We start from the raw sequence: 27,488 nt of genomic DNA, 5'->3' as shown, positions 1-27,488 counted from the left end.
TCAAAGCTTTCTGGACATGTAAGCACAACTAAAAACAAGTACTATAACTTAAACTTACCTGAGTAACAATATATGCTGTGATCACTTTGCATGACAACACAGCAGAAACATCAATTTTCCTGTTCCGAGACAAATAGTCACGTGAAAAAGTAAGTTCACCCCATGTAAAGTTTTGACTTTTTCAACATATTTCAACATACATCTATTTGATCTTCATTTCAACAATATTGATAGATGAAGGTGATATAATATAACAAATATCATGAAACATTTACATTTTGTTGTCCATTATATAATTTAAATAAACATAAATGCAAATTTCGAATGTGGAAAAAGTAAGTGCACCCCTACATTTATCACTACTTCAAACACCTAAAATTAGAATCAGGTGCACCAGCTCAGGTGCAAATGATTTGAACATCGTTAGAGAGGATCTTGGAGGAACCTGTCTTATTTAAACCTCAGACATTTCGTTTGGTTTGCTCTTTGTTGTTGAAGTGTGTGGCGTCACCATGCCTAGATCATAAGAGCTCTCTGAGGCCTTCAGAAAGAAGGTTATAGATGCCTCCGAGTCTGGGAAGGGATTTAAAAAGATCTCCAAACAATTTGAAATCAATCATTCGACTGTCCGGAAGATCATCTACAAGTGGAGAAGATTCCAAACAACAGCCAACTTGTTCAGGCCAGGCCGCCTCAGCAAGTTCAGCCCGAGGGCAGACCGCAAGATGCTGAAAGAAGTCTCGAAGAACCCCCAGAATGTCATCACGGGACCTACAGGTAGCTCTTGCCACTGTTGATGTCAAAGTGCACGAGTCTGCCATTAGAAAGAGGCTGCACAAATTTGATCTACATGGGAGGTGTGCCAGGAGGAAACCTTTGCTGTCCAGAAAGAACATCAGGGCAAGACTAAAGTTTGCCAATGAACACTGAGGTAAAGATCAGCACTTCTGGAACAATGTGCTCTGGACAGATGAGTCAAAGGTAGAGCTATTTGGCCACAGTACCAGAAGACATGTTTGGCGAAAACCAAAGACAGCATTTGACCACGAGAACCTGATATCAACTGTAAAGCATGGTGGTGGAAATATTATGGTTTGGGGCAGCTTTGCTGCATCAGGGCCTGGGCAGCTCACCATCATAGAATCCACTATGAATTCTTCATTGTACCAGAGGGTGCTTGAGGATAATGTGAGGCCATCTGTCGGAAAGTTGAAGCTCAACCGAAGGTGGACCTTGCAACATGACAATGACCCCAAACATACCAGTAAATCCACCAAGGAATGGCTGAAAAGAAATAAATGGAGGGTTATGGAATTGCCAAGTCAAAGCCCGGATCTAAATCCAATCGAGATGTTGTGGGGGGATTTGAAACGAGCTGTGCATGCAAGAAACCCCTTAAACATCGCACAGCTGAAAGAATTCTGCATGGAGGAATGGGCAAAAATTTCTCCCAGTCGATGTCAAATACTGGTAGACAATTATAAGAAATGCCTACTTGAGGTTGTTTCTGCCAAAGGGGGCAATACCACCTTTTCGAGCAAAGGGTGTACTTACTTTTTCCACATGCGAAATTTGCATTTATGTTTATTTAAATTATACAATGGACTACAAAATGTAAATGTTTCATGATATTTGTTATGTTATATCACCTTTATCTATCAATATTGTTGAAATGAAGATCAAATAGCTGTATGTTGAAATATGTTGAAAAAGTCAAAACTTTACATGGGGTGTACTTACTTTTTCACGTGACTGTATGGAGAACATATCTAAATAGGTGGCAACTTCTCATCATGAAAGTCCTACGGCCCATTGTCTAGGACCACTTGTCCCCCCCGCTAACCCCCCCCCCCCCCCCCCACTATTTGGTGAACTTGTGATGTACATTGAAGAAACTCACCTGGAATCAGGAACTGCACCAGTCTTTAAGCTTGCTGATCTGGCACATCTCTACATGTCAAATGTCAAGAAAGGAACAGTTGGGAGTTGCACACGACAAAAGAGTAAATACCACACGACTGAAGCAAAGACTCTTGGCCCAGTTCCCAGACCTGCTTGTTCAGAGTAAGGGGAGAGATGTTGTGCTGGTATTTGATGAAGATATCGGTGCTGCATTAGGCAAAGCCTGTGATGGGGACATTGATAGTGACGCTGTTCACCTTGCACGTGCTGCACACATTGTACATCAACACATGTTCGAAGACTCGGTGCCTTTCAATGGGTCATTTGATGAAAGGTGCCAGGAGAACTCTGTGCCAAAACTTTTGCTTGCCTTAGTAAGCATGGTGCTGGAGGGCCCCAGCATCAAGGACCAAAGCCTGGTGTCTTTGACACCAGCAACACTGGCTATTGCCCAGCTTCTGAAATATAACTGTGTCCAGCACAGGCGAACCCAGAAAAACACTACTCCATCAGACACGATACCTCCCAGAAAACACCTCTTCCAACATACATTGGGCTAATGCTGCATGCAAAAACTCGTAAGAAAGAACTCGTGGACAGACTATTCAATCTCGGCCTCAGCATCTCATATGACCGCATGCTGTGCCTCTCTGCTGAGATGGGGAACAATGTCTGCCAACGCTTTCGCATGGAGCAAGTGGTTTGTGGTTTATCCAACCACCATGCGTGGCAACATATTCACAACTGCTGCTGTGGACAATATTGACCACAATCCGAGTGCAACCACAGCCAAAGACTCATTCCATGGAACAGGAATCTCATTGCTGCAACATCCCACTTGTGCAGATGCTAGAGTAGACCATGGTATTGTCATAATTGGAGGCAATGTTGGCTCGAAGACGGTTGGTGATCCACCACATTTCCATGCTGATGTACCGCCTGTTACATCCAGCATCAAGGAATCTACTGTTCCGGCTACCCATGTCACCTCCCTGCGAAGGATTAATTTCAAGACCCATACCGAATAACAGTACAGGTGGTTGGAAAACACGAGACATGTCCTTGATGATGACGAAGAAAAGGACTTTGAGAAAATATCATGAGCTGCATACCATGCAAGCCATCAAACCCCTGGTGATGGAATCATCACACCCACTGCCTTACTCCCCCTTTTCCAGGAGTGTGCCCACACTGTGGCTATGATTAAACACTCAATGGATGTGGTGAAGAATGCTATCGAACATCTGAACACAGGCCAAACACCAGTGCTGACATTTGACCAGCCACAAAATGCTCTCGCCAAACAGATCCAATGGAAGTGGCCTGAGAAATATGGAGAAGATCAATTTGTGGTGATGTTCGGTGGTTTCCACATCGAGATGGCAGCTCTGAAGACTGTGGGTGACTGGCTACGTGGAAGTGGATGGTTACAAGCAGAGATTACTACAGCAGGAACAGCAGACTCCTTCCTCCAGGCAGCACATGTTACACGTACAAGAAGGGCACAGCAAATCACAGCTGCTGCCTTATACATTCTGCAACATCGAGCCTATAACCACGACAGTGTTGCCAATACAGAAGATGGAGAGACCCCAGTGAACTTTGATGCCTGGTGTAATGACAGACAACAGAATTGCCCACAGTTTCAGTACTGGGCAACAACAATGGCACTGGAAATTTGCATTCTAATCTATGTGCATTCCATGCGAGAAGCCAATTTTACTAAGTATCTGGATGCACTGACAGGGTGGCCATATCTGGGGCCAGACACTGCTTCCACAGCCTGCACTTCCTTCTCCATGTAGCTGGGGTTGGATAAAGACTGATGATGGTCTTTATCAACCAAATTGGACGACACTTCCTGAAGCATCCAAGACCTGCTATGAGTTGATCTCCTGTGGCTGCAAGAAAGGATGCCGTAACTGCTGCAAGTGCAAAAAGGCTGCACTTAAATGCACAGCTCTCTGCTGGTGTGAAGGAGAATGTCCAAGAAACTAATATACCTAGCAATACGTCAATTTTTACATATGCTGAACTGTTTTAAAGCAATATGCTCAGATATGATCCCATTTTGTGAACATGGCGGCCATTTTGAAAAACGGCGCCCATAAATATTCAGGCCACCACCTGGTTAATATTCTGGCATCGGATCTTGAGCAATTGGCAGCTCTAAAGTGGCTATTAGACACAAACAAAGACATCTGGTAGGCATTATCTATATCGCTAATGCAGCATGGCGGCCATATTGGAAAATGGCCGCTCTGGCCAACATCTATCTATAATTCCAGCAATCTCTGTGTGTATGTTTGTATGTTTGTATGTTTGTATGTTTGTATGTATGTTTGTCTGTGACCGCTGTTTCTCGACAACTACCGGTCCGATATACTTGAAACTTGCCAGGTATATTGCTGGGGACCCGAGGATGTGCCTTTTCAAGGTTTGAAATTAATCGGACAAGCAGTTACCGAGCTATGTCCAAAAAACGATTCAACCAATCAGAGAGCAGCGAGCTATCACGTGTGCCGAACGTGGCGAACAGACTCTGCCTCGGACGGCACATTTGAGAGCGTATTCATTTATTTCACGTTTGCAAACTATGTTGGCGCTATGTTGGCGTTAAACTATGTTTTAAAACTAATAAAAACTAATTTGCGATTCATCGTAACTGCGATATACGACCTTCCGGAGCTCCCGTGAGAGCGTGCGCCATTACGGATAGTAATTCAATTAAAAACATAAAAACATTGTCCCAATTCAGTCAGAGCGAAGGGCGTTGTTTTAAGCGAAGAGCGTTTTATTGTTCCCCTTAAATTCAGTCGCCGGACGGTGAAAGCTTTTTTTTGGGGGCAGCTACTGGCAGCGACGTACGGCCAATCACAGGACACGTTGTTGTGTCGACGTGCCGTGTTGTTTTCCCTCGCGGTTTGGAATGTTTTTCCTTTTCATTTCTTTTCTCTTCCTTACGGAAGTACGGGCATTTCCTTAAATTTGCGATTCTTTCGCTTTCCTGCGCGTTTGGGCACGCTATGGCGATTTCTTTACCAAACTCCGAAGCCGTTCGCTTTGGACCAAACCATTTCATGTAAATAGAGGGGGGGGATTGTCACCGTACTCGCAAGCCGTTCGCTTTGGACCAAACCATTTCATGTAAATAGAGGGGGGGGATATAATTTTAGATATAGATATAGTACGGGCATGCCCTAGTAGGTACAATTTCAAGTGCCTCCATATCTGAAGTTGTTTACCATGTAATTATCTATGTCTGTGCCAATTTTGATGCTTTTATCAAAAAATGAACAATTGGTTTGCTAATCCACTGGACTAGATCAGAAATGTGGATTCCCACACTGCCACATCCTGCTGATACTTGCTCCCGCATGACGTTACTTTCCCGGGTGCCGCACAAACGGCTGCACCGATCGAGATTTAACGGATGTTTATATAAATCGTTTAAAAGAAAAAAAGCCTTCAATTTCCAATATTTAGCCTTTTCATTTGGGCCTCCGAATTGAAGCCCCGCCCATAGGGCGGGTACTGTTGCTAGTTATCATAACACAGCTGTTCTCAAACACACTGGTTCTAGTATTAATGAATTTTTTTTTTTTAAACACATCATAACTCTAACGTCATATAGTTTCAGTATTTTCATTTATTTTGAAATACTTTTTCAACATTTATTTTCAATTTTCAACTGATTCAACTTTATATAATAATATTTTGAATTATGCCGCAGTAGTCCAAAGGTTGTATCATGTACAGGCGAGAAGAATTGCAGACATCTTGTCGCCCAGGGGGCATCTTGACCTTTGTATGGACATGCATATTGTTATGAATTTTGTGGTAGAGTGATATATAGAGTCAGGTAGACCTGTATAGGTAGTGTGCTTCGATTGTAGTGATAGGGAACCCCACATGTAATAAGTTTGTTTAGGCGGTTTGTTTGCATCTATATATATAAAACACAGTGTGTGTGTGTGTGTGTGTGTGTGTGTGTGTGTGTGTGTGTGTGTGTGTGTGTGTGTGTGTGTGTGTGTGTAATGTTACCGATAGACTCCCAAACGGAGAGGCTTACGTGCTTGATATTTGGCATAGACATGGCCATTGAGCCTGGGACGAACATGGCCGAACTCAAAATATTTGACGATCCATATTTTTTATTCATATTTACCTCAGCGCATTTCAGCGCACGGAATCAACGGAATCAGAGCAGGTGGGCACTGATTCGTTCAGAGCGATCACGTGATGACGCTATGAAGCTATGAACGATATGACGCTATGAACGCTATGACGCTATGAAAAAAAAAATCGCTATGACGCTATGAAACGCGATGAACGCTATGACACTATGAACGATATGACACTATGAAAAAAAAAATCGCTCGCTTTGCCAAGGGGCTCGCCCCCCCCCCCTTCCCCTCCCCTCCCCCTCCCCCTCCCCCGCCCAGCAATGCCGGGTACTTCTGCTAGTATCATATAATACATAATCGTAACAGAATAATATATCATATAAGATATAATCCTTACAGAATAATACATCATATAATATATAATCCTTACAGATATAATCATATATAATCCTTACAGAATACTATATCATATTAAAATTTTAATCCTTACAACATAATATATCATCTATCTATAATTCCAGTAATCTCTGTGTGTCTGTGTGTCTGTGTGTTTGTTTGTTTGTCTGTGACCGCTGTTTCTCGACAACCACGGGTCCGATATACTTGAAACTTGCCAGGTATATTGCTGGGGACCCGAGGATGTGCCTTTTCAAGGTTTCATATTAATCGGACAAGTAGTTACCGAGCTATGGCGATTTCTTTACCAAACTCCGCAAGCTGTTCGCTTTGGACCAAACCATTTCATGTAAATAGAGGGGGGGGATTGTCACCGTACTCGCAAGCCGTTCGCTTTGGACCAAACCATTTCATGTAAATAGAGGGGGGGGATTGTCACCGTACTCGCAAGCCGTTCGCTTTGGCTTTGCGAATGGACCAAACCATTTCATGTAAATAGAGGGGGGGGGATATAATTTTAGATATATATATAGTACGGGCATGCCCTAGTATAAAATAATCCTGACATAATATATCGTATAAAATATAATCCTGACAGAATAATATATCATTATCTATCTATCTATAATTCCAGTAATCTCTGTGTGTATGTGTGTGTGTCTGTGTGTGTGTGTGTGTGTGTGTGTCTGTGACCGCTGTTTCTCGACAACCACGGGTCCGATATACTTGAAACTTGCCAGGTATATTGCTGGGGACCCGAGGATGTGCCTTTTCAAGGTTTGAAATTAATCGGACAAGTGGTTCCCAAGGTATGGTCACCGTACTCGCAAGCCGTTCGCTTTGGCTTTGCGAATGGACCAAACCATTTCATGTAAATAGAGGGGGGGGTTCTACCGTACTCGCAAGCCGTTCGCTTTGGCTTTGCGAATGGACCAAACCATTTCATGTAAATAGAGGGGGGGGGGGGGTTCTGTGGTCGTTACTGCCACGTGGTTTCAAAGTTTTTTTTTGTTGTTGTTGTTTGCACGCATGTTTTTTTGCACCCACGTACGGGCACGCCCTAGTATATATAAAACACAGTTGGTGTGTGTGTGTGTGTGTGTAATGTTACCGATAGACTCCTAAACGGAGAGGCTTACATGCTTGATATTTGGCATAGACATGGCCATTGAGCCTGGGACAAACATGGCCGAACTCAAAATATTTGACGATCCATATTTTTTATTCATATTTACCTCAGCGCATTTCAGCGCACGGAATCAACGGAATCAGAGCAGGTGGGCGCTGATTCGCTCAGAGCGATCACGTGATGATGCTATGACGCTGTGAACGCTATGACGCTATGAAAAAAAAAAATCGCTATGACGCTATGACGCTATGAAAAAAAAATCGCTATGACGCTATGCCCGCTATGAAAAAAAAAACCACTATGACGCTATGAAACGCTATGAACGATATGACGCTATGAAAAAAAAAAATCGCTCGCTTTGCCAAGGGGCTCGCTCCCCCCCCCCCCCCCCCCCCCCACTGTTCCCCTCCCCTCCCCTCCCCCGCCCGGCAATGCCGGGTACTTCTGCTAGTAAGTGTATATTTGTGGTCATACGAGGATGGCCTTGTGCTAATTATTGTCGGGATTACGTTAATTCCCCCGTGTGTGAGATCTTGTGATTTATCCTTCATCCCGTAAGGCAACGCACAGACACTAGGCAGGCCCAAAAGCACCACACATACTAATTAAATTCCCCCACAATAAAACTCACCGGAAGCGCAGGCAGGAAGCGCCCACACATTGTGCCAATATGGCAATAAAACATTGTTCAGGCCGAGAGCCACGAGGGAACGGAGGCCTGGCAGCGCGCCAATGGACCAGACGAGTTGACGAGCCAACAAGACCCCGAGTGGTTGAGCTAAGAGCGCGCGCACACACACACACACACACACACACACGTTTCTCTTCATTAAAATTATTCCCTCATGTGTGTTTTATAAGTCTGGTGTGGGAGCGCTCCATTTTAGGACATTTATTTAACCGGCGCGTTTCCTTGTTATCGGGTTCCGTAAATAAATTCTTTATTATTTTTCCATGTACATTTCAACCCGTTCCCGTTTGAATTACTTTTCGCAGGGTGAAGACATCAGCGAGGTCGTCCAGGTAAAAGCTTCCAGCTTCTTCTTCTTCTTTCTTCCCCCCACGTGTAGATATAGAATCCACTATTAAACCGAATGCATCGAATTAAAGCTCGATTTGCTATCCGTGATTTCCTGGTCTTCACCGAGTGGAAGCATGTGACAATATATTCAGTTTTCAGACCATTTTATTAACCAAAATACAATTACTAATTTGTCAAGATTATCATTAAAATTCAATGGCATGAAACAGGTGGTGGCAAGTGGTAAAGCATGTGGTGAGGTGGAAAGAACTGAGAAGTGGCCGTGTGCTGTGTGCAGGAAGGGTGTCGGAGTGAACTCCATTCAATGTACAATGTGCGCTGAGTGGGTTCATCAAAAATGTAGTGGTTTGAGAGGGTCATTAACCAGTGTGGCAGCGACATTCAAGTGTAAGGTATGCACAGAGGGCGCTGCAGATGGAGGAAATGTTGAGTTGGATCTTGGAGACAGCGTGAAGCTGGAAGGTGTGAAAACATTTTGCTACCTTGGAGACATGCTGAATGGAGAAGGTGGATCAGACTCGGCAACGGTTGCTAGAGTGAGATGTGCGTGGAAGAAGTTTCGGGAACTGAGTGGCATGCTGACGAGGAGGGGAGTGTCGTTGAAGCTGAAGGGAAAGGTGTATGCTGCATGTCTGAGAAGTGTTATGATTTATGGGAGCGAGACATGGGTAATGAACGTGGAGCAGCAACGAAGGCTGGAAAGGGTGGAAATGTGAATGGTTCGGTGGATGTGCGGAGTATCGTTGAGAGAGAGGAAGACAAATGATGAATTGCGAAAAATGATGGGAATAGAGCCTGTGATTGATGCTGTGAAGAGGAACAGGTTGAGATGGTTTGGTCATGTGTTGAGGAAGGATGAAAGTGACTGGTTGAGAAGAGTGATGGAAATGAATGTAGAAGGAAGTAGAGGACGGGGAAGACCGAGAAAGACTTGGCTAAAGATGGTCGAAGAAGAAATGCGGGCAAGGGGGTTAACAAGGGGAGATGCAGAAAATAGGGCAAAATGGAGAAGATTGTCATGGGGACCGCAAGGCTAACCCCCGCTCTAGCAGGGAAAATGGCCTTACAATGCATGTTGTTTCTTTGTTGTATAATTAAAATTCAAAAACCATTTAAAATTGGACACTATTCCGTTTAACATTTAAGATGTAACATTTGTGAGGTGTGGGTACACACCTCACCTGGAGTACACCATCATGGTGTACATTTGTGATGATGTGGGTACACCGTCAGCCAGGTGTTTGCATTTATCGGTCGAGGACAGAGGCCGCTGTGCTCGACATGTCCTGCAAACACTCCAAGTGAAGAGTTGGCTGGCTTTCACCCCACCCTGCCATCTGACCAACAGCACCTGCCATCACCTCAGCACCAACAGCACCTCACCTGCCATCTCACCAGAGTGCCGTTCTAGTTATTTTATTGTGTCACCCGCCTTTCCCCTTGCCATTTTCCATTTTGCTCCCTTCCATTCTTCCCCAGAAAAATGCTCCCTTCTTGTCTTATCTCTACTATCTTGTTCTATTCAGTGACAATCGACCCATGGAAAATGTTTCAACTCAAGAGTTGCGCTTGTAGAAGAGCAGGTATGGCGTCTTATTGTGCATTGTGTGCACACCTGATGGAGAAAGAATATTTTCCATGTCATCATCTTTCATGACTGTGACATGTTCATCACTGAAATGGACCCATTTGATTCCACTGTCGCGTCCATCACATTCTTCCCGATGGGCTGCCATTGTAGTTGTCTCAGTGTTGATGTATGTCGCGTAATGTCCATAGTTGAGGTCACGACCCTCGTGTTCAATGACAGCACAGAGTGTGTACTGGGGATCCACATCATCAGCGATGCACTCAGGGGAACACCATCTTCTGAATGAGAGGTGCTCGGGAATGGACATGGCGACCAACAACTTCGATGTTTTACCTTTCCTGCGCAAATACATGAAGGGTAGGATGTTAGGCGAAACACCAACAACTCACAGATATCGGTAGATTTAAAATGGTACTTGCTACTTCCTCGTTTGATGCTTAACATTAACAAAGGACAAAGGACAGAGGACGGACAAACAACCATAGGTTGGCAACCATTGTGCAGGCTGTATGTGACTTATGCCCCCCCCCCCCAACCCCGCCCCTGCATTGAAGGTCCTTCTAAGGGAACACATGTAACAAAACTCTTAACAAGGTGCAATTAATATTGTTTGATACAAGACAGCCTGCACACACACCATCAAATACCTCTCCATCACAAGTCTATTATGTTGCTGAGTCTCCCTACACTCCCATAATAACAAGCAATGGCCAATGGAAATGACTGACAATTGCCTGTCGGTGTGGGAGTGTTGCAGCTCATGACACAAAATGAAAATGAGCTACAATATCCTCCATATTCTAATTGAAATCGCTTGTAAGCATCCCTGGTCTCATTATTAACGAAGGACGAGCATAAACAGACTGAATATGACAGTAGTTTGGTGGTGAGTGAAGCAATTGCTGGTTTACCTGTCCAGATTGAAGTGCTTGAGGTGTAGCGCTAACATTGAAGGAGGTGTGCAGATCGATGATGAACGACTTGACATGGCCTTTAACTTGCATGATGAACACACACGCATGTTATCTCCATCAAGGTATTCCTGACGAGCCCAAAAGTTCAACAAATACTGAAGAGGGACTGCCTCGGAGTCGTTATTTTTCCACATGTCTGCAAGCGTTCAGAGAAAGAAGAAAAGACATGCTATCACGAACAGTTTGTTTGTTCCTCATTCGAAAACCGTTGAGAAAAGCATCAAGAAAACAGGAATCTCTAGAAACAACATATCGGTTTTCAATGAGGAAAAAAAACCAACCAACCGGGATGAAAACCAAGTCCAAGTTCGAGAAGGTCTTCGTCCTGTGATGTGACATCCCCACATCTTAAGCAACAGGTGGTTGTCTGCATTTGTCCCAAAAACATATTCTGACCTACAGCCGGTGATGAAAAAGAGAAATTTCAATTAATATCATGAGAAAAAGAAAAAGATGAAACTGCATAACTTTCTTTCGGAGTGGTACAGCACAATTTTCATCAAAGTTTAGTGTATTTATCATCCGTTACATCCATTATATCCATTCTTTTCAGCTATCCTGGTTCGCTCACCATTTTCCCTGGAGTTCTGGTATTCACTTCTTGTCTTTTTCCTGGAGGTCTGGTGCTGCTCGCTTCTTGTCTTGAATCCTTCTGTAATTTTTCTTTCCTCTGTGTGGGTTTCGGAATCATCCGTTCCTGCTTTGACAGCCTCCTTTTTGGACTCGCATTCCGGTGCCGCACTGTGCGACGGCAAGCAGCACAACTTCCGGAATCTTCGAGCAACTTTCGAAGTGAATTTCCGAAACTGGCTTTTTGTACGCTTTTTAACCGGGCCTCCCTCAAGCGTATCAGAGTCACCATTGACGTTTTCTTGTCCATCTCTCGCTAGCAATTCAAGTTGCTTCTTCTCATCTGCTAAGATGGCATCAGCAACTTGAACAAGGTGGCTCACTTCTTTCACCTGGTGCAACACAAACTGGAGCACCTCCTGGGTATCCTGCTGTACCATTTCCTTGAACATCGGATTCAATTTCCTGTGAATGTGCACAATTCAACAGTCGTCAGCATCGACACATGGGGATAAGTCGGAATAATTGGTTTCATACTCTAAACCACACTTTCTGCCATCAAATCAAAGATAAGGCATTAATAAATAATTAAACATGACAATAACAATGACATGACAATAATGCAAATGCATAGCAGACCTTAGATAATTAATAATATCAATACAACATTAGATAAATTCCAACCAAACAAACATTAAACAAATTACAAACTTAAGACAAAAAGAAATCTAAACAATATGCTGTCAAACCAAAACCAAAACCAAACCAAACCAAAGCTAACTATTTAAATAACTATTAACAACCATTTAACTTTAACTTACTATTAATTAACTACTATATTACTATTACTATTATTACTATTAAGTATTATTATTACTATTACTCGCAGAGTACCCGCCCAACAGGCGACCCTATGGGCGTTCTTGTTCCAAGCGTACAACACATTTTCTGCGATCTCTTATTGGAGGATATTTTCTGCTGATACAACTGATTTGACTTGGATTTCTTGATTATTTCCTTTGGTAATATTGCTGGATCTCTGTTCAACTTAGGTGGCCTTGGTTTTTGAGGCATATCAATTTTCCAGAAAAAACAAACGTCAACCGTCACCCTAGCTAACAATACCCACGACAACCCCACACCTCCCCGCCACCCTCATTCCAAAATCCCCCTTCAACCGTCACCCAAGCTAACAATACCCACTAGGGTGCATCAAACGCCCCATGATTTTCAAAAAGTTGTTGTATTTTAATGTCTATTCCCTCAAATGTTACACTTGTTGGTAGAAGTATGTATGCAAAAAATAGATGAAATCAGAGGTGGTCCTGGGTGGCCACCGGCCACTTTTATATATTTAGGGCCATTTAGGGCCACAGCTAAACTACTTTACAAGATAATGTAAAATTAACTACAAGATAATGTAAAATTAACCATTATACCTATATACAAAAGTAAAGTCCTACTTTTACTAAATGCCTAATATCAAACAGTTAAAACAACCTTACATGTCAATGTAAAATTAACCAAAATCGTTCTTCATATTACAAAGTTGTAGTACAGTGTTGTAGTATTGTACTTTCATTGATTAAAAGTTTGAAAATGTATTAAGCACAACGCCAATGTCACTACTCCAACTTTGCTCGTTTCCGCAAATTTGGCCTCGCTTGGCGGTCACATTCAACCACTTGAAGAAGATTTTGGAAGTGGTCTTCTCTTCTTGCAGTTGAGACAAAATCAGTTGCGAGCTTTACTGCTCTCTCCGCAGGGTCATTCACAACATTAAGCCCATCCACAATGGACTTGGCTGCCTTGAAGTGCTCATTGTTCTGCCAAGTGTCAACATCCTCTGTTAGGAAGGTCATATCTAGGTGAAGAAGGTTTACTGTAAACCACGAGTCCTCGTTCACAAGATCAGCCAGGGTTGTCGCTTCTGTAATTTTTGGAAATGACGGTTTGCCATATCCAGAACCGTAGCGGTGTTTTGGAGTGCTTGGCATTTCATCTGGTTGTATGGCCAGTAACACATCTGCAAGGGCACGACGATCCTTTTGAGGAATTGCATTGCTGAACAGTGCCAAAACAACCAGTTCTGGGGTTAAATACCACAAATGTCTATCAAAGGCTTTCACAGCGCTGACTGAAATGGTTGAGTTGACAGCTTTATAGTTGAGCAGAGTCTTGTAAAAGCACAAATCAAACCATGGGGCATTTGAAGCAGACTGACATATGAGCCACCAATCACAATAAATATAAACAACAAAAACAACAAACTCCTTCAGTTTTTTCTGTTGATGTTGTGTTGTTACAGTTCCTCGAGGTAGTAGAGAAATTTGCTCTTCAAGTAGGCATATTTTGATGGAATAAAGAATCTTTGACATCCACCTTGCTTTATGCATGGCCCCTGGTCTGTGGAGTGTTCCTTGTTTTGTGACATCATCATCGAGGACTACCTGGCAGAGTTGTGCCATTTCCTTGTAGTCTTCCCTACAGTATGAAGCGCTTGTGCGGATTGTGCTTAAAACCTTGTTTTTGCAGGATAAAAGCAGCTGTTGTGCATAGTCATTGTACATGGAAATGTCAATTTTGGTTAAACTTTCATTCTTTGCATGCGATATGCGTTCCCAATTCTTCTGGAATTTTTGGAACAAAGATACTTCTGGAGACTTTGATGCCTCAATTTTGAGAACGTCAAACACATGATCCAGGATTACCTCTCCAACATGATGGCGACATGCACACCACAGAAGAGCACGGTCCAGTTTTGATTGAATGGTAACACAGGCAGCTGTAACGTGTCCAGTGTTTGATGCTGTTGTGTCAAAACATAAGTTGACAACTGATTGTTTGCACTTCCATGAATGTAGATACGTGTAAGTGTGCTCGGCAATGATGTCACCTGATGACCTATCACTTCCAGGAGGATATCTAGCCACCCCCAGTAGCTTTACATCAGTGGCATTCCCAACCAACACTGGCAATCTTTCTTCCTTGACATTCTTGTTTGTGAGCGTTGGTATCTGCTTGCCATCCCAGTGAAGTGTTGCAGCTGTTGGGGCGATCCAATTTTCTTGAATATCTTTGGCGATAGCACTTGTTATTGATCGTCGAGCCTTATCAGCAGTTGAGTACGACTTGGCCACACGACGTGGATCACCTCCTGCCTCTTGAATTACAGCTTTGGTGAGCGCAACCTGTTGAACAGGAGTTATGTTTAGTCGAGTAGCAACAGACACAACTGAATGTCTTTTCAGAATATCATGAGGAATAAAGGCAGATGTACCTGCATATGTTGATCTGTGGTGACTACGCTTCCTTTGAAACTCTGGAATCGCCTCTTCTTCAGTTTCTTCCAAGCTATCTGCAGAGTCACTATCATCAGAGCATACAGAACTAATTGTCATCTCTTGTACACTGGATGATTCATGACGTTCTCGTCTTGAAGCTTCCGCTAAGAGGCGTTTTTCTTTTCTATGATCTTTATCAACTTTCTTCTTGTCAACACCACCAAATGAGGCTACTCTGTCAGATTTCATTGACTCTAAAAATACTCTATCTTCCTCATTCTTAATGTTTGTCATTGCATCTTTTGTCCATACACCAAAGGTCTTATCAAGACGTTCATTCATGGTTTGCAACTTAGCCAAAGTGCTTGGAGATTCTCGGCGAGAAACAGGTATTTGACGCAATTTGTTATTGTCATTAAGAAGGTCAAGTATTAGTTTGCAGCATTGATGGTCTGAAAGCATAGGAATATTTGCTTTAGTGTAGAATTTTTTCAGCTGGATAAGGACGATGCTGGCAGATTTCCATTTCAGTGGCTGAGTTTGTTTGCCTTCACATATTTCTTTCTGGATGTACCACATCACGCATCGAAGAACCTGCCGGCAAGTTGGGAGGCGGACTCCTGTCAATGTACCATCTGCTTCTGTAAAAGCATTGCCAAGACCAAAAATGGCACTTGCTAATCTGGTCTTCTTATCTGCCATCTGAAAGAAAATAAAGGATATTATTAGACTACTAGTATGGGACCCACGATTAGACCTCCGATTTCATTCATGTAAAAATACAAACTAATTATCAAACCATCGTTTTTTGCATAAAATTGTTATATTTGTATTCCTCTCATCAAGACCTTCAATTTGATACCAAACATGACTAGGTTTGGGTGTAAAATAACAAAATCAAACATTTTTACATAGTGCGGCCCCGAAAATGGCCCTAAATATATAAAAGTGGCCGGTGGCCACCCAGGACCACCTCTGATTTCATTTATTTTTTGCATACATACTTCTACCAACAAGTGTAACATTTGAGAGAATAGACATTAAAATCCAAGAACCTAAGGGCGTTTGATGCACCCTAATACCCACGACAACCCCACACCTCCCCGCCACCCTCATTCCAAAATCCCCCTTCAACCGTCACCCTAGCTAACAATACCCACGACAACCCCACACCTCCCCGCCACCCTCATTCCAAAATCCCCCTTCAACCGTCACCCTAGCTAACAATACCCACGACAACCCCACACCTCCCCTCCACCATCTCCTCAAAATCTCCCTTCAACAGTCACCCCAGCTTACAATACCCACGACAACCCCACACCTCCCCTCCACCATCTCCTCAAAATTCCCTTCAACCATCACCCGAGCTAACAATACCCACGACAACTCCGCACCACTCTCTTTCCTCCCCTCCACCATGTCTTCACAAACTCCCATCAACCATCACCCCAGCTAACAATACCCATGACAACCCCATACCTCCACTCCCTACCCTACCCTTCACTTTGCGATTCACAAATAAAATAAAATCTCCTTCAAATTAGACTGTGATTGATTGTCAATGGTTTTCAGAAGAAATAAAAATTGGGTTCCCCTTTAAGGGTCTTTTTGGTCTTTTGGGTGTTTTGGTCTTCAGAGTCTTTCGGGTCTTTTGTGTCTTTAGGGTTTTTGGGTCTTGGAGACCTTTTGGGTCTTTTCAGTCTTTGGGGTATTTTGGGTCTTTTAGGTATTTTTAGTCTTTGGGGTCTTTTAGGTCTTTGGGGTATTTTAAATATTTTGGGTCTTTGGGGTCTTTTAGGTCTTCAGGGTCTTTTCAGTCTTTGGGATATTTTAGGTCTTCGAGGTCTTTTGGGTCTTTGGGTATTTGGGGTCTGTTCAGTCTTTGGGGTATTTTGGGTCTTCGAGGCCTTTTGGGTGTTTTCAGTCTTTTGGGTCTTTGGGGTCTTTTCAGTCTTTGGGGGGTCTTTTCAGTCTTTGGGGTATTTTGGGTCTTTGGGGCCTTTTGCGTCTTTGGGGTGTTTTTAGTCTTTTCAGTCTTTGGGGTCTTTTGGGGTATTTAGGGTCCTTGGGGTATTTTGGGTTCTCGGGGTCTTCTCGGTATTTTGAGTCCTCGGGGAGGGGGTCTTTTGGGTCTGTTGGGTACTTTAGGTTAAGTATTTCAGGTTTCATTTGTGGGTGGATTCAGGTCAGCTGTCCAACCAATGGGTGAAGCCCACACCCCTTTTCCCCACTCCATTTACCCCCACAATCCCCCTTCAACTGTCGCCCTAGCTAACAATACTCATGACCCCCTTACCCTCCTTCCCCATTCCATCACAACCCCCCATCAGCCATCAACCAATGGGTGAAGTGCGGACATACATACATACATACATACATACATACATACATACATACACATTTGCTCCATTATATACAGATTATTAGTTTATTTAACTATTAACTAACTATTTAATAAGTTACTCATAACTTTAACGACTTTAATTTATTGAAAGTTTAAAGCTATTAAACCAATTTAAGATGAGACAAGTCAGGAGATGACGATGGTTCACGAGCGAGTTCACGAATGATTCAATGACAAAGGACGGACTATAACCGAAACAAGTACAGATACATTCAAAGTACACCGCCCCCATGCCAAATAATTAAATATCCGACAGCGCGGCATTGCTGGGACGCCTCCGGCGCCCGGCAATACCGCAGTGCAGCTCATAGAGACTGCATTGGGAGGGAGAGGTGTACACTAATTGATTGATATATTTTTTTTTTTTTTTTTTTTTTTTTTGTATACTGAATCGAGGCTCGTGAAAGAGCTAACAACCGCGAGGGAAAGACAGCACAGGGGACCACGAGGGAAAGACAGCACAGGGGGACCACGAGGGAAAGACAGCACAGGGGGACCACGAGGGAAAGACAGCACACAGGGGGACCACGAGGGAAAGACAGCACAGGGGGACCACGACGGAAAGACAGTACAGGGGGACCACGAGGGAAAGACATTACAGGGGGACCACGAGGGAAAGACAGTACAGGGGGACCACGAGGGAAAGTGTCTTTTGGGGTTTTGTGGTATTTTGTGTATTTAAGAGTCTTTGGGATTTTTGGGTCTTTTGGGTCTTCAGGGTCTTCTGGGTCTTTGGGGTATTTTGGGTCCTCAGAATCTTTTGGGTCTTTAACAGACTTCAGGGTAAATTAATTAATTTAATTGTATAATTGATTAATTGTATAATTAAAATCAATAAATAATAATCGTAAAATATTTTCTTAATCAATTGGCTAATAGCATAACTAAACCACTCGTGTTTCATCGAAGATGTATCTTATAGAAATTTAATTAAATGTCATTAATAAAAAAATAAATGATTAATTGATTAATCAATAAATAATTAAATCGATTAAATGATTAATCAATAAATCAAATATATCCTTGATAGCCACATCACTTGGTCACTGTCATGTCCAAATATTAGCTTCCTCGTTCAAAAGGTGCCTGAGATATTGGCCAAATGAGAAAGAAAATAAATAAATAATAGTCATTAAAAAATTAAATTATTAATCAATTCGGTCACAGAACACACAAACCACCACCATTTCATCAGAATCTGTAAGTGGGAAAATAAATTTTAAAAGTAATTAATCGAATAATTAAATAATTAATCGATTAATTGATTAATTGATAAATTAAAAATAGCCTTTGCAGCCAAATCACCTGGTCATTGGCATGTCCAAATATCAGCTTCCTAACTCAAAAGGTGCCTGAGTTAATGGTCAGAAGAGAAAGGAAATTTGATTAATTAAAGAAGTCCTTAATTAATCGCTAATAATTAAATAACTCCTCAATTATTTGATTAATCAAAAAACAAAAAATAACGTTTTTGACAAAGGACTTGCTCACTATTGTGCCAAAATTTCAGCTTCCTAGCTCAAAGGATGGCTGAGATATCGCCCAGACAAACAAACAAGAAAGAAAGAAAACAGAGTGAAAACTGAGTACTCCCTTTCAGCGTGCGTCACTGCCGAGCCCTCTTCGGTGCCCGGCAATGACGTTTTGCAGCGCCTTGAGATGGCATAGGAAAGGAGCGGTGTACAACAGGCCCAGACAGGCCAGGCCCGGAAAAGTCAAAATGAAGGTTACCAACCTTGAAATGAGATAGAAAATAATGTATCATCAGTTATGAGGTTAGTTAGCTACACAACACCGAAAATTTGGTTCGATTCCGAAAACTTCTGAAAATTTGACCTTTGTGACCTACAAAGGTCAAAAGTCGAAGATTCTGAAATTTGTTGGAAAACTTTCATTTCATGATGTATGTGATAATATAAGATGATGTACGACATTTCACCATATCAGGAAGCGAACAATGTCATAAAACCATCAAAAATGAACTTTTCTAAATTTTGTAACCTTGGGACTAAAATGAAAAATCGAGCTCCGTGGGGCTAGACACATGACATTGGCCTAACCAAATACCGAAAGCCCTGTCAGATTCCACCAAACCCCTCGGAGAATATGTAGCTTGAACTCGATTACCCCCTAAAAAGACATCTTTTTCAAGAGTGGATCTGCCCACAATGGGCGCAATACGCCCACTCTAGGCAGGACACAACTAGATCATGATATCAACCTCCCACCCAAGTTTCATCAAGATCGGATGATATCATCGGGTAGTTATGCTGCGGACAGACAAAGAGAGACAGACAGACACACACCCATGACGAATATAGTGGTCACTGTTTGGTAACTCGTGAACCAATAGCAAACTTAGATTTTTTTTTTTTTTTTTTTTTTGTATACTGAATCGAGGCTCGTGAAAGAGCTGACAACCACGAGGGAAAGACAGCACAGGGGAGATGATGTGAAGACATGCATTTAGCTTGAATCAAAGTCCTATATCCAACCGACAATGACAAAAACCTGACTTGAATTTCAATGGACACTATCATCTCCCAATAATCTCACCTGAGTGCACCAAGAAGTTTGCATAATTCGAAGGAACAATCCGACGTCGATGTAGAAGAACACGAGTCGTACTGGAAAGAATCACTTTGTTCACTCTCGCGTTCTTCTCTCTCGCGTTCTTCACTCTTGCTTTCTTCACTCTCGCGTTCTTCACTCTTGCTTTCTTCACTCTCGCTTTCATCCAGAAAGCCCAAGTGATTGTGAAAATATTTTCGAATCTCCTCTTCCTGAAAAATCCTGGCAATATATTCATCATGCAAAGTGTCTCCATGGGATGTCATATGGGCAGCATCTCGAGAATGTTCCTGTCTCTGTATGAAGGATGAAAGAGTGGTTCGATCCCCCACAGAGGTTGCACCATGGCTGCCGGTTTTCTTCTTTCCAGGAGAGCTTTCCAAGCTCCGTGGATTGGCCATGTGTTGCAGCACATCAACGAGACTTTGTACAAAGTCCAGCTGGTGTGCTGCAGTTTCCTGCAAAATAGAGAAATACACAGGGAAGAACAACATCGATTACAGTGTAGATGGTACAGACATGAAATCTAGATCATGGAGAAAGTTTACAATTCAAATCAGATAAAACGAGCAAGGTTTTCACATAGTACCATCCTTTCAATGAAGAAAGGTCCAATGGAAATAGGAAGTGCGATTCATTTCCAGGTGGTTAAAACATATTGCCAGGAGGAAGCAAGAAAAACAAAAACACATATTGGTGGCCAATACATACCTGGTCGTGCAAAGGTACTTTGCTCAGAATGAGTTCTCTGTTCTTCCTCGAGAGTTCAGCAATCTCTCTCAGATCAGAATTTAGAAAGGCACAATGAAATAGCACCTGGAATAGAAAATATCAACGAGGTCATTCTGATCGATTTCTTGCTCATGGCCATTTTTAAAAAACAGTCCTATACGTTTAAAGGGTGAAGTCCCACCTGCAGGATACTGTTGAGGAAACAGGTGTTTCCCAGGTTCGCAAGGCCGGTGAACTGTGGACCATCGCTCCCCACACTCTCCCCGCTTTTCTCTCCATCTGAGGCTTCGGACGGCCTGCGAACATCATTGCCACATTATTACATACCTGGTTATTACCTCAACTCAAGCATCACCTCTCTGCCAATAACCTGTATGAAACATTCCAATCCGGATTCCGGTCCAACCACAGTACTGAAACTGCTCTCCTCAAAATCACCAACGACCTTCTCCTCTCCTCTGATGCTGGCAACCTCAACATTCTCATCCTCCTCGACCTCAGCGCTGCCTTTGACACCATCGATCACACCATCCTCCTCACCCGACTTGAAACCACCTTTAACATTACCGGCACTGCCCTCTCTTGGATTAAATCATACCTCTCTGACAGACGTCAGTTCATCTCCATCAATAACTGCAAATCCCCCACTGCTCCCCTCCCCCAAGGTGTCCCCCAAGGTTCAGTTCTTGGCCCCCTCCTCTTTATCCTTTACCTGTCCCCCCTCGGTCACTTAATCCGCCGTCATGGTCTCCAATTCCACTGCTTCGCCGATGACATCCAGCTTTTCATCTCCACCAAGTCCATCTCCACCGCCACCCACTCTATCCTGACAAACTGCATCACTGAAATAAAATCCTGGCTTCAAATCAACTTCCTCAAACTTAACTGTGATAAATCTGAAATAATCATCATTGGCCCAAAAACGCTCACCAAGTCCACCCATAACTTTGCCCTCAACATCGACGGTTTCCCAGTGTCCACCTCCCCTCACATCCGGAATCTTGGCATCATCTTTGACCAAACCCTCTCCTTCGACAAATACACTAAACAGATCACAAAGACAGCCTTCTTCCACCTGAAAAACATCGCCCGTCTCCGTCCATCCCTCTCCTCTGTGGCTGCAGAAACCCTCATCCACGCCTTCATCACTTCCCGTCTGGACTACTGCAATAGCCTCCTTTATGGTTCACCCTCAACAATCACCAATAAACTCCAATACATTCAGAACTCCGCTGCCCGTCTACTCACCCATTCCCGGACCCGTGACCACATCACCCCCGTCCTTTACAAGCTTCACTGGCTCCCCATCTCCCAGAGAATCCAGTACAAAATCCTCCTCTTGACCTACAAAGCCCTCCATAACCTGGCCCCATCCTACCTGGCTGACCTCCTCTCCAGACACACTCCCACCCGCAACCTCCGCTCTGCTGGTACCAACCTCCTGACCCCCCCCATCCGGACCAAATTTAGATCCTGGGGGGACAGGGCCTTCTCCATCGCTGCTCCCACCCTCTGGAACTCGCTACCTCACACCATCAGAGACTCCTCCTCACTCACCACATTCAAAACATCACTCAAGACCCACCTGTTCAACACTGCATTCAACATTTAACCCACAGCATCTAACCCCTGACTATCTCCTCTCCTTCTCCCTCCTTTGTGCTTTGAATATTTCCCTATTGATTCTTCTTTTTTTGCAATTGTCTTTATGTTTTGCTATGCGTTATGTTTTGCACTCTGTCAAAGCGTCTTTGGGCTTCCTGAAAAGCGCTATATAAAATAAATGCATTATTATTATTATTATTATTATTATTACGCTTATAGGTTGATATGAATTAATCAGTTTCACATGTTCATTTATTATTATTCTCTCTTTAATAGGATGATAAGCCTGGTGTAGGCTTAGCGGTTAGGGTGCCGGCTTGGGATCCTAGGATCTTGGGTTCACCCCGGTTGATTTCTGAATTAACGCCAGCGGGTTCGACTCGGCCTGTCATCCTTCCGAGGTCGGCAAATTGACTACCAGTTCACTGGTAATTCCGTGTGTGTCGCAAGAGGCGAACAACAGGGTTGGCGGCAGGAAGGGCATCCGGCCATAAAACATTGCTTCAAAAAGGGGACGACGGTGCCCGAAAAGGCCCACCCCTTCTCTGTGAGGAAAAATGGCCTCTGAAGGTGGTTCTTTAATAGGATGATAACTGCATCCAAGGAATGACAGACAATTCATAACCGCTTTGATGAGGAGGTAATTATCATCACCATCTTGTATTGTACGGCTATCACAAGGATTTCGATGAGTATCACGTGCTATCGTAATTCTGAACCAACACTAGACATGTTAATATACACAAACCTAGAGTGAAGTTGATGGCGCCATAGCAAATCCAACCCAATATCATAATTCCACAACAATGACCCAATATTTTGAGTTTTAAAAAATTTCCCTGTTTTGACCCCTGTGACCCCGATTCTCCCAACCCCAGGGGCATGTAGCAGAGGTCAAATCCCAAAAAGATCGTTATATATTTAATGTGTTCCCCAATGTTGATTGCACATACAAAGTTCCATTTAAAAAGGTTTTAAAATATGCCCGTAATTGCATTTTTCAGGATTTGACCTTTTGACCCCACCCAGAGCTACCAAGTTTGGTGAATTTCTGACCACCCGTTTAGGAGGAGATAGCGTGACAGATGGACAGAAAGACGGACTACAATATATCCCTGTTTTTTTTTCAAAAAGCGTGGGTATAACTGCTGCTGGTACTGTTAACACATTATACTAACTCGATGTTATTCATAGAATACTTTCCCCACACAATCAACTTGGTGCGAGCCAACCCTTCTGTTTTTAAAGGTTATTTTTCTTTGATCCAATATGGCTGCCAGACCACGTGACCGATGACATCACATATTTACATTCTCCAATATAATTGTTGCATAGATCACACTCAATAAATTTCAAACTGATCGGAGTAAGCTTTGTACTTGTCAAATTATGACGTTAGAATTAATAAGGCACCAATTATGTTATCGTTACCAACACTTATTCCCAATGGGGAGTTCTTTAAAATGAGCCATGTTTCAATGTTTTCCATGGAGCAGTTTTGGAGTTATGCAACGCAACGTTGTTGTTTGCAACGTTGCAACGTTGTTTGCAATGCAACGTTGTTTGGTTTTTCCAAGATGGTGCCTGTACCATGTGACCTATGACATCATAATTTATCATTAAAAAATTCTTCAGGAGGAGGCGCTCGTACGGTGAAAATTCCGTGTCCATTGGACCACCAGTTGCAGAGAAAGAAAAAAAATTCATACTGATCGGATCAAGCCTTGTACTTGTCGAATTACGACGTCAGAATGAAGGCACCGATGACATCATCATTAACATAACTTATTCCCCATGTGGAGTACTTGACACAGCCATATTTCAATTTTTTCATGGAGCAGTTTCGGAGATAGAGGTGCAACGTTTTTCCAGGATGGCGACAGTGCTATGTGACCGATGACGTCATCCTTATCGCGAAAAAAAATAATCGACAGGACGAGACGCTCCTACTGTCTGCAGTAGTTTCTGGATTACGCTTTTTCCGAAAATGCCGCCGAAAAAGAGACCTCCGCAACCACAGTCTGATGGGCAAAGTACAAAACGATTCTTTATAGGTACCAGCAGTGGTTCTATCAGTGAGGACAACCAGGATGATCCAGCGAGTGACCGTGTACAGCGCGAAAACGGGACAGTGGCCAGGGCCGCCACAGTGCAGACAACTACTTCCGGCAAAACTTTAATAACGTTTCAAGACAGCTGGGTCCTTAAATTTGGAGACTGGCTGAGATATGATGCCGATCACAACAAAATGTATTGTTCACTGTGCAGATCGGAGAAGTTAGTCAACAGTCTAAGTCAAGGTACAAATAATTTCAAAACGACTACAATAACCCGACATATGTCGTCATCTGATCACCAACGAGCGATTGCAGCACCACTGGCGAGAAGAAATCTTCAGCTCACGGTTGAGGGGGCTAAATCAAAAGAAGAGGAAAGTATTTTGACGTGTCTGAAAGTGGTGCATTGGATGTCGAAGGAAGCAATTGCCCTGCCTAAGTATTACAGCTTGCTGACCTTGTTGTCACAGCTTAATACCCCAAATCTGGAGAATTTAAAAGTGAACAAACGTGTGACATATGCGAGTTATAAATCAGCCTGTGGTTTTCTGGATGCCATTTCCACAACAATTGACAAATCCGTAAGCGAGAAGCTCCACAAGTCACCTGCCATTACTATTATGATGGACGAGAGTACAGACAATCTATCTTCAGGGAGGCGGACATTGTCATGTGATCAAACAACATGACTTTTGATGTTTTCAATCAGTATTATTAAATGTGATCAAATGTGCTAATTCATGGCAACTTATGTGTTAAACTTAAATATGGCAATATGGCATGGTTACTCATTTACACAATAAAAGCCACAGGGAGTGAGATAGTCTATTTGAATACACAAAGAATCAGACAAGTCATTGTCATTTGAATACACAAGTCATTGTCACACAAGTCATGTCAGTCAATCATACAATCATTTTTTATGATTATTATTTATTTATTTTCATTAATATTAATTTATTTATTTAATTTCTCATCTGGGAAATATCTCAGGCACCTTTTGAGCAAGGAAGCTGATATTTGGACACGACAGTGACCAGGTGATGTGGATATAAAGGATATCTTTGATTTATTGATCAATTAATCGATTTATTCTTCATTGATTAATCAATTATTAGTCCCTACCGGTGCACACCGGAGGGGACTATAGGTTTGCACTCCGTCCCTCCGTCCGTCAGTCAGTCCGTCAGTCCGTCACGCAAAGAACAGCTTTCCGGACTTTTTTTCTAAACTCTTAATGCTAATGATTTCAAACTTGGCACATAGTTTCCTCATGATAAGCTACAGATCAAGTTCGAACGTTTCGATCATTTTTGACAAAGTTATGGCACTTTGAACTTTGGGAATTCTGATAATTCTGATGATCCTTAACTCAGTGCCATTTTAAGTTTTAATTTCCTTTAAAAAATATTTTCTCTGCAATAATAGGACCGATTGAGATCAAATTTTCACCGTAGGGGGGTATTTTCGGTCTGTAGAATATTTTAATGGTAATTATGACGTCACAGGTCACGTGGTTCGGCCGCCATATTGTTTTTCGTGAAAACACGAAAACCCCTTTTTCTCTGCAACGGCTGAACAGATCGAGGCCAAACTTTGCAGGCAGAATCGCACACGCATGACGAACAAAAGAGTCAGCGAGCATGACGTCATGCATCACATGGTTTCAGAGTTATGACGTTTTTAAGCATGAACCTTTAAAACCGATCTCCTCCCTCATTTTTGATCCATCCGAGGGGAAACTTCACAGATCTGTTCAGCACGTCAATCTACTAAAATGTCCTTTTGGAATTTGCGATAGGGCACGTGGTTTGGCAGATACCGTTAATTAAACGAAAAAAATATTTTAAAAATGGATATCTCTTGAATCGCTAGTACCTCAGACCGTGAGTTGGTAATTATATAATTCACACAGTGCAATAGGTGCAGGCTGCTCCACGGAGCGACCTTGCGGGCTTATCAACGAGGCGAAGCGTGACACACGTGTGTCTCAGCATACCTCAGATCAAGTTTGAAAACCAGCATCAACCGTGCATAAATTTGCATATTCGATCATTTTTGACAAAGTTATGGCACTTTGAACTTTGGTAGGGGACATGTATTGCAGTGCAATACTCAGAATGCTTGTTTATTTAATTTTTTGATTAATTGATTTATTTGACTTTCAAAAAGTTACACCTTAGGATGAAGCATTGGTGATTGAGGTATGCTATCAGCTGATTAAGAAATTAATTATTTTATCATTATTATTTTGTTACGGGCATCGAGGATGAGGGCCTGAGTCCCAAACGTCACTCCCGAATAAGAGCAAGTGTGTTGTAGGGTGACTAATGTCAGCGACCCCAAGTGACGTGGCAAGTCCTATCCCCAACCCGCCGGGCCGAGGCCCGCAAGCTGGCCGAGCGGTTTTGGGAAAGCTTGAACTTTTGGTTTCGTGCAAGGAGTTTAAACTGCCACAGTCAGCTCAGGGGAGTTTGCAACCTGATCCGAAAAAGGTCAATCAAACAAAATGAAATAATCAATTCACTTCAAATAATGCAAAACGATACAATAATCAAATCATATAAGTACAAGTAATAAGTATGACAGACTTAATTAATTAATAATCATAATGACAGACTGAAACAATTAACACAGGCCACGCCACATACAGATACAATACAACTGATATGATTTGTGGCCACGCCACATATATATTATGAAAGGCCGACACAACATCCACACACAACACTCTATCTAGGTAAGGTAAGGTAAGGTAAGGTAAGGTAAGGTAAGGAATAAAATAATAATCGCAGGGAATTTAAATAAAATGTGATTTGAGGATGGAATGGGGTTCAGGTCTGTTTGAAGAGCAGCTTACTCAACATTCGTCAGAGCAGGATTGGCGGGACCCAAGGTTCACCAACGTTCTGCAATCCCCCTCTCCTTTCATCAACCTCCACGAGCAAGGATCGCGTTTTCACCACCCTGCCAAGAGCCGCTCTTCTTCTTTCCTCCATCCTCCCCCACTTTCTATTCCTTCTGGAACAGCTTTTGGTTTCCGAGGAACTTCGACTTTTTCAGGCACACTACTTTTGCTATATCCTTGTAAATCTGCCTCACAA

This window comes from Myxine glutinosa, chromosome 6, assembly GCF_964187855.1.
Source record: "Myxine glutinosa chromosome 6, kmMyxGlut1.1, whole genome shotgun sequence".
NCBI lineage: Eukaryota > Metazoa > Chordata > Myxini > Myxiniformes > Myxinidae > Myxine > Myxine glutinosa.
The sequence above is the reverse complement of the archived record's forward strand: the minus strand, read 5'-3'. Positions refer to the sequence as shown.